The following is a 13,306-nucleotide window of genomic DNA, read 5'->3' on the forward strand; positions in this document are numbered from 1 at the left end:
CTGCCAGAAAAAATTGAACGCTTCCCCCCATCGGAGTGGGTAACGGATGTAGGGGAAGTAAGCGCTGAGGGCCTAGACCCGGCCGGGCCTTTAGTCGCTGTTAACGACTGGTGGCCGCCTCTGCCTTTCTGGCGCTTCTGGAACGGTCTTCGGAACTGCTGCTGTTGTTGCTGCTGCTGCTGTTGTCCTGAAGACTGGCCACGCCCTCTGCCCTGTCCACCGAACCGTCTCTGGAATGGGCGGTACGACTTCTTGGTATCCTTGGGTTTTTCCAAACCCACAGCCGTGAGCGTTTCGGCCTCCGCCTTCATGCGGGCCATTTCATCATCCGCATGTTTTCCAAATAGGGTTTCGCCAGAGAATGGTAGATTGGCAACCCTTTGTTGTGCGTCAGGTTTTAGCGACGTGAGGCGGAGCCAGGCGTGTCTTCGCTGGTTAATCCCATGGCAGAAACCATGCGCTGCCAGCAGGGAAGAGTCGGCTGCGGCACTGATGACCTGATTCGCCACCAACATCCCCTCACTCAACACCTCTTGGAAATCTTCTCGCTTCTCACGCGGCAGATGTTCCACAAACTGCTGGAGGGATTCCCAAAGGGCTCGGTCATACCGCCCCAACAAGGCCTTGGCACTCGCAGCCTTCATGGAAGTCGCTGACGTCCCACAAATCTTTCTCACAGACGAATCCAGCCACCTAGACTCCTTATCTGGTGGAACTGTGGATGACGGAGTGGTGGCATGCTGTTTACGTGCTGCCGTCACAATCACAGAGTCTGGAGGGGGTTCCACCCTTAGAAAAGCCGGATCCGAATCGGGAGCCAGGTATTTTTTCTGCAGTCTCGAGGGGGCCGCCTTAGTCACCGCCGGGGTGAGAAAAAGGTCCATGGCTGGTTCTTCCAGGCCCCGTGCCAGTGGTAGTAATGGCCGAGACAGATGTTTCTGGTGCAGCGTCTCGAAGATCACCGATGTCTTGGGCGCCGGCACCGTCAACGAGATGCCCAATTTTGCTGCACCTCGTAGAAGGACATCATGGAAAGACACCAGATCATCAACCGGTGAAACCCTTGTTTCTGGTGACTCCGACAAAGTCGGAGAATAGTCCCTGAAGACCTTGTCTGGGACCGAGACCTGTGCCTCCTGTGGCGCCGTCTCGACCGTGTGGACGACCTGTTGCGCGATCATTCCCTCCTCCTGGAACGTGATCGCGATCTCCCAGTACGTGGATGCTCCGCAGGTTTCCGTGGAGGCGTCTTCCGTGGCCTATCCTGGGGTTTAGGTTTTGGGGTCCCCTTAGGCGGTGTAGGGAGCGGAGGCAGGGACACCGACCTCGGCGAAAGCACAGGAGGTATCTCCGACCGAGGAACGGGCCCATGAGGCGGGACCGGAGGCGGTGGTTGCCCCGCGGGAGGAAGTGGTGGTAGCGGAGGATTGACGGGAGGATCCTCTTTAGGTAGAGGCGGAGGCGACTTAGGCCGAGGTGGTGTATAAACCACCGAGTACACCGAGCCCAGTGACTTCTTCGGGGGAGGGGACTGCGAACCAGTCCCTCCAGTATGTGAGCGCCGCCTCCGGCGTCCTTCACCAGACCCAGCGTGACTTCTGGCGCCAGAACTCCTTCTGCGCCGCTTAGGAGAGGCGGAAAGACTCAGAGACGCCGATCTCTTTCGTCTCGACGTCGAGCGACGCTTTTCCGGCGTTGAACGCCGACCCCGCGACTCCGGCGTCGAACGCCGTCTCCTCGACGTCGAGTGCTTCTTCCTCGACGCCGAACGCCGCCACCGCGACGCCGAACGCTCAGTTCTCGACGATGAGCGTCGACTTCTCCTCGCCGACCGTTTTCTCGCGGTCCTCGACGTCGAGGATCCCCTCGACGCCGACCGTCTGCTCGACGGTGAATGGCGGTGTCGCTTCGACGGCGAGCGCCGATGCCTGCCGGTCCTTCTTCGACGTCGATGGCTCGACACTGACGTCGACGCCGCCGCCGGTGATCTCGACGGCAGCCTAACCAGGCCTTTCGACGTCTATCTTCCACGCTGTCTCGACCCGGAGCCCCGGGGAGATGGGGAACACACCGTCATCCCTCTCGACGTCGTCGTCGATGCAATCGACGTCGACGGAGACCGGGACCGTTTGCTGGACTTCCTGCCTCTGGGGAGCCCCCCAGAGGCCTCAGCAGGGGCAGAGGGAGCCTTCCCAGCCTGCCCAGACCCACCGGCAGCCTGCAGTCGTCTCTCCTCTAGGCCTTGAAGCCTAATCTTCAGCCTGTCCCTCAGGGTCCTTGTTGTAAAGGTCTGACAGATGTCACATTCTTGAGGAACATGTGCTTCAGGGAGGCAGAGTATGCAGACGTCGTGTGGATCAGACTTGGCCTTCTTCCTTCCACATGCTGGGCACTTGTCGAAGAGAGCAGGCATTTTAGAGCCCTAAAAAGCCTGAACAAATACACAGGAGTGAAGGGAAACACCAAGTACACAAACTGAAAACACTTTTAAAGCCAAAAGTGCACAAAATTCCAATAAACCCTTAAAAAGGGAGAGCTCAATGCACCAGGGTCCTGTTAGCAGGAGCCGGAAAAAAGAACTGAAAGTAAGAGGGACCTGCTGTGCATTCTGGGATACTGGGAGAAGTTCTGGAAAGTTCTCTTAAAGGCACAGTATCCTATTTAAGCCACATAATGGCAGCCTATGGGGCTTGTCTGTCCATGCCTTCCTCTCTATCATTCCAGAGGCTTTTACTGGTAAGAGGCAAGTTTCTCTATGGAAGAAACTGGGCAGGCTGTGCTATGTGTTTTTTGGTGGAATTTCTAGTTGAAGTACTGGACAGTGTAGCCTGTGGATAGGCTGCATTATTTGTCTTTAAATTCTCTCTTAAGTGTCTTTGCAGTTCTGAAATTTCTTGACAATTTAAGAGATTATTTTTGATTGCCGGGGTCCACGCACATGAGCGGGACTATTCACTAGATTATGACTATACACAGAGATCCCCTACTACAGAAGTAGCATTTTCCGTTCGAGGCATATGAGCTGCAGATTACACACTGTGCATAGATTGTATAGCAGTACCCACTCTTAGCGATGACCGCCCCTATATATTGTAGTAGTTTGAAATAGTGTTTTGAGAACAGCCTGGCCCACATTAGCTTGTTGTTTAGTTTGCACATCTACACATTATTGTTTTGTGAATGTGTGCAGTGTAGACCATGTAGCTGCTCTGCAGAGGTCATCTAGAGGAATGTTCCCTAAAAATACCATTGAAGCCCCTATTTTCCTTGTAGAGTGGGCTTTAGGAGGAACGGATAACGTACGTTTAGCTTTGTGGTAACAAATCTGTGTGCATTTGACAATCCATCTAGCTAACCCAGATTTTGATATAGGGTTGCCCTTGTGTGGTGATGAGAAGGACACAAAAAGTTTTTGGTCTTACGAAAAGGTTGCGTTCTCTCAATGTAGTATAGCAATGCTCTTTTGACATCTAGGGTCTGTGGCTGCGAGAAGAAAACGGGCAGTTCCACAGATTGATTGAGGTGGAAGGGAGAAATGACTTTGGGAAGGAATTTTGGATTAGTACGGAGAACGACCTTATTGTGATGCATTTACAAGAAAGGTTCCTGCATGGTAAGTGCTTGTAGTTCACTAACTTTCCGTAGCGAAGTAATAGCTACTAGGAACGCAACCTTCCATGTTAAAAATTGTAGTTCACATTTATGTAAAGGTTCGAAGGGAGGTCCCATTAATCGTGAGAACGATGTTCAAATTCCACACTGATGAAGGTGGTACTCTGGGCGGAATTATTCTTTTGAGGCCTTCCATGAAAGCTTTAATAGCAGGCACTCTGAACAGAGATAGATGCTGTCTTTTTTGAAGATATGCTGCTATGGCAGCAAGATGCAGTCTAATAGACGTGTAGGCTAAGTTACATCTTTGGAGGTGTAGCAAGTATCCTATGATGTGTTGAATAGGCACGTCTAGGGGATTAATATTGTTGTTGTGACAGTATATTACAAAGCGTTTCCAGTTAGCTGCATAGCATGCTCTAGTGGTTGGACGTCTAGCTTCTTTTATGATGTTCATGCAGTCAGAAGGAAGGTTAAGATACCAGAATTCTAGGATTTCAGAAGCCAGATCTCAAGGTTGAGCTGAGCTGGGTCCGGGTGTCTGATCTTTCCACGGTTCTGGGTTAAAAGGCGTGGAGATAGGTATAGTTTTTGGTGCGGTACTACAGACAGTTGTAGCAGTGTGGTGTACCATGGCTGTCTGGCCCACGTTGGAGCAACTAGGATGAGGGTTAGAGAATGCTGCTGTAGTTTGCGTACTACTAGTGGCATGAGTGGTAGAGGTGGAAAAGCGGAAGCAAATGTGTCTGACCAGTTCATCCATATTTCATTGCCTTTGGACAGTGGGTGTGGCTATCTGGCAGCGAAGCTTGTGCATTTGGCGTTTTGGTGGGTGGCAAAGAGGTCCATCTGAGGTTGTCCCCACATCTGAAAGAATGGTTGAAGAACTTACGGATGAAGTTCCCACTCGTGTATCTGCTGTGTCTGACGACTTAACAGATCTGCTATGGTGTTTTGTACTCCTGGAACATGCTGGGCTAAGAGGAATATGTTTTGAGGTATAGCCTACTGCCATATGTTCTGTGCTAGCTGAGAGGGTCTCAGGGAGTGTGTTCCTCCCTGTTTCTGTATGTAATACATGGCTGTCATGTTGTCCAAGTGGACTAACACAGCTTTGTTTGATATTTGCTTTTGGAAAGCTTTTAATGCTAGGAATATGGCTAGTAACTCCAGATGATTGATATGGCGTAACCTTTGTTGTGGTGTCCACCTGCCTTGCGTGGTGTGTTGCAATAGGTGGGCTCCCCAGCCGGAGAGCGATGCGTCCGCTGTCAAGACTATCTGAGGAACTGGCTCTAGGAACGGTCGCCCTTTAGAAAGGTTTTTGGTGTTCCACCACTGCAGAGAGCGATGAGTCCGACCGTCCACCAACACTAGATCTGTTAATTGACCTTGAGCCCGGTTCCATTGGCGTGCTAAGCACTCTTGGAGAGGACGCATTTGAAGTCTTGCATGGGGCACTATGAAAATACAAGAGGCCATCATCCCTATGAGCTGCATGAACATTCGTGCTGGCAGGGAGTGTTATGGCTGAAACTTTGTGAGAAGAGCTTGCATGCTGGCTATTCTTACTGGAGTGTGATAAGCTAGCGCTGTCGAGGTGTTTATTGTGGCACCAAGGTATTGTTGTACTTTGGACGGTTGCAGATGGAACTTGGTGTGGTTTATTGTGAACCCAAAGATGTGAAGCAGTTGGATAGTGGCATGAGTGTGTTCTACTCACTGGTTGTAGGAGCTGGCCTTTATGAGCCAGTCTTCCAGGTATGGGAAGACGTGGAAGTGCTGTCTTCTTAAATGTGCTGCCACTACTGCTAGGCACTTGGTGAATACTCTTGGTGCGTTGTGACTCCGAATGGGAGTACTTTGAATTGATAGTGCTGACCATCTATTACGAATCTGAGATACTTCCTGTGAGATTTGTGAATGGGAATGTGGAAGTATGCGTCCTTGAGATCTAGAGTAGCAAGGAAGTCGTTTTGTAACAGAAGAAGAAGAATTTGTTGGAGTGTGACCATGTGAAAATGGTCTGACTGTATGTATATGTTTAGAGGTCTGAGGTCTAGAATAGGCCTTAGAGAGCCGCCCTTCTTTGGGATAAGAAAGTATAGGGAGTACACTCCCTTGTTTCATTGGTGCAGAGGAACTGGTTCTAATGCACTTGTTTTCTAGTAGGAATATTACTTCTTGCTTTAGCAGTAATAGATGCTCTTGTGACATTGGACGCTGTTTGGGTGGTATGTTTGTGGTGGTAGATGCTAGTTCTAGACAGTAACCCGATTGAATAATTTGTTGCACCCACCTGTCTGATGTGATGTTGGTCCAGACAGGAAGGAATTGTTGTATACACAGTAGTGGAATGGTGAGGGGGAAGTGGAGGAAAGTCATTGGGTAGGGGGTGGAGGCAGAGCGGGAGTTGTTTGTTTTGCCTCGGCCTTTGTTATGGTTACCCCTGTAACCCCCTCTTTGGTAGCCCTTAGTGAAGGTGGATTGACTAGGGGTCTTATAGGAAGTGGAGGGGCTATCGGAGGAGTAGCTTCTTGTGTTGCCTCTATATGATGAGCGACGAAAGGAACGTCTGGGAGCTTGCAATTGCAAGGCTCCCATAGATTTAGCTGTGTCGGTATCTTTCTTCATTTTCTCTAAAGATACATCGACATTAGAGCCAAATAGGTGTTTCTCATCAAATGGCTGATTGAAGATGGAATTTTGTACTTCAGGTTTGAAACCTGAAATTCGTAGCCAGGCATGCGAACGCAAAAGGACACTGGTGTTAATTGCCCTTAAGGCAGTATCTGCGGCATCTAGGGCACAACGAATGGAAGTATTGGTGATATTTTTACCTTCCTGTATGAGTTTGTTGGCCCTATTTTTATATTTATCTGGTAGGTGCTGCATTATGGATTCTAGTTCATCATAATGTGCCCGGTCATATCTTGAAAGTAGCGCTTGAGTATTGGCAATGCGCCATATGTTAGCTGCCTGTGACGCTGTTCGTTTGCCGGAGGCGTCAAGGAGTTTAGATTCCTTATCTGGTGGCGAGGCCTCACCTGATGTCTGTGAATTGGCACGTTTACGTGCGTTAGAGACTAGCAGGGAGTCTAGTGGAGCTGGGCCTCGAATGTAGACTGGATCTGTAGGGGCAGCTTTGTATTTTTTCTCAATGCGGGGGTTGAGGACTCGAGCCCTGACAGGATCTTTAAATACGTCTGTTGCATGCTTAATAACCCCCTTTGTTCACATCTTTGTATATAAGTGTATATAATTGTTTTTTAATATTTGTTCACTAAAGTCACTTTGAGCACTTTTTGTCACATATGTGAGCACCTGTAAAAGGAAATAACTATCATTATTATTTTTTGCATAATATTGTAATAAAATTTACCTATATGGTACTCTGCCAAGACCTTCTCCCTGAATTAATTTCATGAATTAATTTCATAATCTAAAGTATCCTCCCCAGGACCCCTTTGGGGCCACTAAAAACCATTGTAATTCTTACTAATAACCCCCTTAAGCATTGGCAAAATGGAAGTGGACCTTTGTGTATTGTCAAAAGTGTCCAATGAGAAATCTTCCTCCACAGTGTCTGTGTGCAAGTCAACCCCATGGTATTGGGAATCCCTATGGACTAGTAGGTTAAAACCTATAGTGTCCACGGGGGGGAGGCCTGGAGGGATACACATCATCTTGAGGGACGTAAGGCACATCAGGGGTGCTATAATCATCCCATCGGTTAGGCGACTGAGGGGGACTATTGGTCCCTACTGGGTCATGTGCACCCCCGCCTGTGTCATCAGAGTCTGTATCTACATCATCATCTGGATTAGGGGATGGTGTAGGAGAATGATGTGGTGGAAAAGGTGGAGGATGGGGGAAGAGTATGGGGAGGAGGTGGAGAAGGAACCCTTAGTGGAGAGGTTGCAATGTCTCTTCTTTGGAGGAGGAGGAGGAGGAGGTGCAGGCGCCTCTAGTGGTCTCTTTTTGGAGCTAAGAGTCAGTTGGGCAGTCTTAGGATCCTTTACAAGAGTATTTTGAGTAGGATCTGGTGTAAAAAGCTCTTCTGTAAAGGGTAGATCCTTCGGTGTCGAAGTTCTCGGTTCCGTAGGTTCTTTCGGCACCGACAAAGTAGCTGGTCTAGGGTCTTTCGGCTTAGAACTGACTTTTTGAAATGTCCTTGACCAGAACGTGTTATTTCGGTTCCGGGTTTTTTTCCGGCCCCGAAGCATGGGAGTCGGGACCTTTAGGCAATTTTTTTATCGACTCCGAGTGTGGTTTTGGCGTTGATGAGCTGGTGCAGAGTGCTTGGGTGTCGAAGCAGCGGTCGGCGTGGATGAAGAAGATGGCTTCTTTTTTGATGTCGGTATGGGATCGACACCGGGAATAGGCAGACTGGAGCCCGAGCCGCCTGAAGGTTTAGTAGGCTTCTTTGCCGGGCCCGAAGGCAGGGCGTGGGAAGAAGTCTCTCGGTGTGCACCCGGACCCGAAGGTGAGGGTGTGACCGAAGCCTTTTTGGATGTGTCGAGGAAGGGTCGGGGCCGACGTGAGTACTTACGACCCGTTGAGCTGGAGTGATGTCCTCGACGTCCGAGTCTTCGGCATCAGAGGAGCTGCCGTTTTCTTCGGCCCGCTGCCTTTCTGGCACGTCGATGCCCTCTTCAAAGATGTCGTCCAGGATCGAAGCGGACGAGCGAGCCATGGTTCTTCGAGCTAGTCGATCCCGAATCGTCTTCTTGGAGCAAAAGGAGGCACAAGCGGAACAGTCTTTGGCCTTGTGCTCCAGTAAGAGGCAAAGGTTGCACACCTCATGTAGATCGCTGTGGGGAAACTTCGACCCACATTGAGGTCACTTCTTGAATGGCGTCCTTTCCATGAGCCATAGAGTAAGGCCCAGGTAGGCCTGAAGGCCTTCGTCGACGACCGCAATCGAAGACTTTGAAGTCGTGAAGAGTCGCGTCGATGGGAACCGCGATCGAAACAATACAGTCAAACTGGGTGAGGATTGCGCGCCAAAGGAAAATCTGTTCCAAACCGGAGCGCAGGAAACACATCAGAGCCCGATGGCGGAAAAAAGCAATACGAGGATGGAGCCGATTCCCATGCGCAATATGGTCCAAAGGAGGAGTCACCTATCTTGTGACTTCCAAAGAACTTTTCAGGACAAAAACAAACTGCAAAAATCCGAGCCCAACACTAGGTGGCGATCTATGCACAGTGTGTAATCTGCAGCTCATATGCCTCCAACAGAAGCTTAGAGGGCCCAAGGAAACGAGGGAAAAGAAGGGGAGCCCACCCCAGATGGAAGGCAACAGGCCAGCCAGAGCGGCGCCGACAGTCATAAGCCGCCAAAAGCAAGAAGAACAGCCCGGGCACCAGGCAGGCGATGCCTGACAAGGGAGAACACAGAATTATCCCTGCCCTCAGGTTAGGAGCAGGGAGGTGAGGAAATGCCCGGACACACCACTAGGAGGGGCCGCGCACACAACCTCAAGAAGCAATAGCAACATACATAAATGCCATGGAGAACAGGCACCCGAAGGCAACCAGAACTCCCTAGCAGAGCGCAAGCTATATAAGAGCTACCACTACCCCACATAGCGTATGTTACGTTCCAAGACATGGGAACCTTCTTTGAAAGAACTTCCGCAGCAAATGAAAAAACAAAAGAGCCACAGGGAAAAAAAAAACCAGCGGAAGGTTTGTCAAGCAGCCCAAGAGGAAAACAGAAGGCCTAATCTCAGGGCCAAGTCTGTGCAGACAACTCGAGCAAAAATACACAGCCAACAAAAGGGCCGTCCTGCAGCCAACAACGCCGTAGCCCCAGCAAGGAGGACCCAAATGGCCATAAAACACACTCCACAGCAAGGGCAACTGGCCCAACAAAAGGTACAGAACCAGCTCAACTCAGCAGTCACTGAGGAGGGGAAGGAGGAGGGGGAGGAGGAGGAGGATGAGGAGGAGGAGGATAAGGCGGAGGAGGAGGACAGAGTCCTGCCAGGAACCTTTGGATGGCGGAGTCCTCCGGGGCATGGAATAACTGGCTGCCGTCCAACGGAAGATCAATCAGCCGCTCCCAAATATTTTCAGGGAACACGACGTCCCAAAGCTAAGCATGGCGAAAGAGGGCAACTGAGGAAGCCATGGCCCGGCCCAGCACCTCCGAGATGTCCAGAGCGGAGCGGAGAATAAATGCCGCTAGCTCCCAGCCATCCAATGCATGATGCCGTAAGTCCACCTGAACAATCTCTTGGGAAGTTGCGGATCCCAAAGACTCAGCCGAGACCCACAAACAAGAGGAGGCCCTAGCCAACGCACATAAGGTGTTAAGGGTCCGCAGGGCAGCGGTGGTCGAGGCGAACATGTTGCGCCCCCAAGAGTCCAGCCAGCGGGCCTCCTTGGACGGCGGAATCAACAGTGGCGGCAGGGAAGGAAAAGCAGTCCGCAAAAGTGGACTTGAGGCAAAGGGGTGGAGGAAAAAACACGCCGGGTCATGCGGCGCCGGAAGGTCCCGGTGCAGAAGGTGTTGAGGCACTGGATCCCCTGAGGCAAGGCGCCTCCAAGCCCCAGTCAGGGAAGAAAGGAGCAAACCCTCAAAGGGAAGCAAGAGCGCCCTCCCACCAGAGCCCTGGTGGAGAATCTCCCAGAGACGGTCTGCTGGGAAATGAGCAACCGGGTCACCCATGCTCAGAATGCCCACAGCCATGGACACTGCGTGAGCGAAGTCCGCGCCCGCCTCCGTGGGCGACGGCTGTTAACTGAGGCGGCCGTCCCTGAAGCCAACCTGGAAGTCAGAAGGAACTGAAGAATGGGGGACCTGCCGCTCCTCCGGCGAACACCTCGACCTCGGAAATGGCGGGGAGTCGCCCTTCAATGACGTCGGCAAAAAAGACACCACACGGTGGCCTGTCTCCGGGGAGGATGACACCAGTAGGCACCCAACCTCCGGAGAAGAGGGGGCGTCCGAAGACGAATCCGCGGCACAACCTCTGTGTGGAGCCGTAGAATCCGCTGCCTGAGGCAGGACGTCAACACCATCCTGCGCCGAGGGAGATGCCAGATAAGGCTCCTCGAAGTCGCAACACGCCGGGGACCGGAGTGGAGCCGGAGCAGCCAAGGGGTGGTGCCATAACAACGCCGTCTCTACCTCCGCCGAGGCAGCCGCATGCGTGGAGGAACGAGAGGGACAGGATGTGACGGAGGTGGGCTGGCGACCCATGGGGCAGCGCTAGGGACGATTCAACCTCCGACTGACCCTCCGACTCAGAAGCTGCCTGCAGGGAGGGACGAGAGGGGGCCGGAGAGGGACGAGGGGTCCCCGCCCAACCTCGACCCAGAGCGGGACGAGGAGGGTCCACCACGGCACCGTGGTGGCATCATCTCAGCCGTGGACAAGGCCTCTGCCTGCCCAGAAGGCCGAATGGGGCTCGGGGATGCGACCCGAGCCCCGGCGACCTCCCGCGCCTCAACAGGGACTCCCGGGGGAGTCTGCAGCGAGGCAGAGGTGCCGTGGTCTGAAGGGACCCCTGAGGGGCCGCACCCGAACAGCACCACATCCTCCAAGCCTGGATCCGAATCAGTCGGTGCCAGGGCCACCGGCAGCGGCGCCGCGGAGGGCCCAGCGCAAGGCAAGGGAACCGCTGACGCTCCAGGAGAGAAAGGAAGGAGACGATAGTGAAGCCTGCAAAGCCACCGCATATGTCTCCATCTGGACTCTCGACGCCCCCTCACCGGGAAACGGTGGATAGGAGGACGACACGCGGGGCCGCATCACCCGCGGAGAGCCCACGACCCCGGCAGGCCGAACACCAGCCCCCGGGGACAAACTGCAACACTTAAGCACCGGGGAGAGCCGCTCTTGCGACATCGGAGAGTGGCGAGGACGGCCACAACAGCCGCTTCTGAAGCCGTCTGCTGAGGAAGATCGAGTGGATGAAGCCAACCTTGAGAGACGCGCAGAGAGTAGTTTCATCCCGCGCTCCCGCCGCGACTTCGGCTTCAACTGTTGGCACGCCTCACATTCAGTGGTGCTGTGATCTTCCCCTAAATACCACATACAAATGAGGTGAGGGTCCGTCGCCGATATAAGACACCCACACGACATGCAAGTCTTGAAGCCCGAAGGCATTCGCACACTGTTCCACTAAAAAATAGTCACAATGAGGAAGAAAAGAGGCCCAACCAGGCCCGAGCAGAGACCGGATCCACGTTGCACGTGGAAAAGGAAAAAACTGACATAGGCGCCCTGGGGGGAGACTTATGTGAACTCGCTGTCACGTACAAGGACGACGCCTGGGCGGAGTCGCTTGATTGCGCCCCACCTCCGGGCAGGGATGCTGTGGCAAAAAGTTTTCGGATCCAGTCTCACGCCTGGGGATAATTCTATGTGGAGGAATCTGCAGCTAGTAGTCTAGTAGTCTATCAGATACCCATTTTTAGGGAGTTGGAACATGGTCTTCAGTCAGGGTATGCATGTATTCTAAGAAGTGATGCTTTTTGGAAGTTAATTCCTTTGAAAAAACAGAAAAATAAGTAATTTGAGCAGAGCTCAAGGATAATGCCAACTCCGAACCGAGGGATTCAGCCTCTCCTGGGAATGTTATAGAGGGTGCAGTCGGCTGATTGGCTAAAGTTTGTAGTTTGGCCCTTTTCTAAAAACGACATAGCACGGTTATAAAACCTATGGTTCAATGCCATTCTGTCTATGATAGTAATTCACATTGCTTTATTATAGTACCGTGGAACTCCCACTTTAACAATGAGGAATGATTTAAGCATGTGAACCTATGAAAGATACAATGCTGGAGAACTTGTGCTAACAACAAACAAGACATTGGTAGGCCTCCCACACCTCAAAGAGGGAATATAATTCTTCTTTAAACAAGTTTGAGACAATCAATATTTTTCCAGGTAAAACTACTAAGATATGGCTCTGAATGCATCAGGTCAAATGTCCTTGTCACACGAACAGGTTTCAGAGGAAGCCAGTGTTCCAGGTGAGAATACATTTTTAAAGCGCTTACATTTATAGTCTTCTACAGACCACAACCCTCGTGACCACTGGTGAGGAGTGGCATACACAGAGAGGATTCCATTTGGGCTGTACTAACTTTTCTGGTCCTGCAGGGCCTGAAATTACTGGTTCTGCAAAAGATGATCATACAGACAATAGACCTTGACCTTAAAGCAGACCTGCATGGCAGTGGGCATCTGCTGTGCGGCCCCCACCCACACTCTAAATGCAGAGTGAGGTGAGAAAAGCAAATGCTCATCCCACGCATGCTCTTCAGCACTCCCATGGCCTGCAATCTGTACCCATTTACCACCTGCTTGGAGCAGAAGGTAAACTGGTGCAGATTTGGGACCTTTATTTACTTCAGAAAGGAGGGAACATTCAGCTTTGGATCTCGCATTCTCGGTGCATGTAATATTCTTCATTCCAGGGGAAAATAACTTGTAATGCCTGTATTAAGTGCAGGGATGCCAACGGAAATCAGATTCCTGACCTACGGTATCCCCTCACCTGGGGAACTAGTTGGCTCCAACACAAACATGCTTTTTCAGTTACCTTCCTTCTACAATAACCTTAGTGGCAAGATTCTTGTTAAGCAGGCAGCTCACACCATAGAGAGAATCCAAAAGCCACCACTCACTAAGAACATACTCTGGAATTTAGAGCAAATTCAGTACACACAGAACA

The 13,306-nt window shown here is 51.5% G+C and overlaps 1 protein-coding gene across 3 annotated transcripts in view; it reads right to left on the reverse strand.

The window, feature by feature from the left end:
- The window catches only part of PCNX3 (pecanex 3), a 713,235-nt gene that overhangs the window by 213,392 nt on the left and 486,537 nt on the right, over positions 1-13,306 (reverse strand). The window lies entirely within an intron of this gene.

This window comes from Lissotriton helveticus, chromosome 9 (assembly GCF_964261635.1).
Source record: "Lissotriton helveticus chromosome 9, aLisHel1.1, whole genome shotgun sequence".
Taxonomy (NCBI): Eukaryota; Metazoa; Chordata; class Amphibia; order Caudata; family Salamandridae; genus Lissotriton; species Lissotriton helveticus.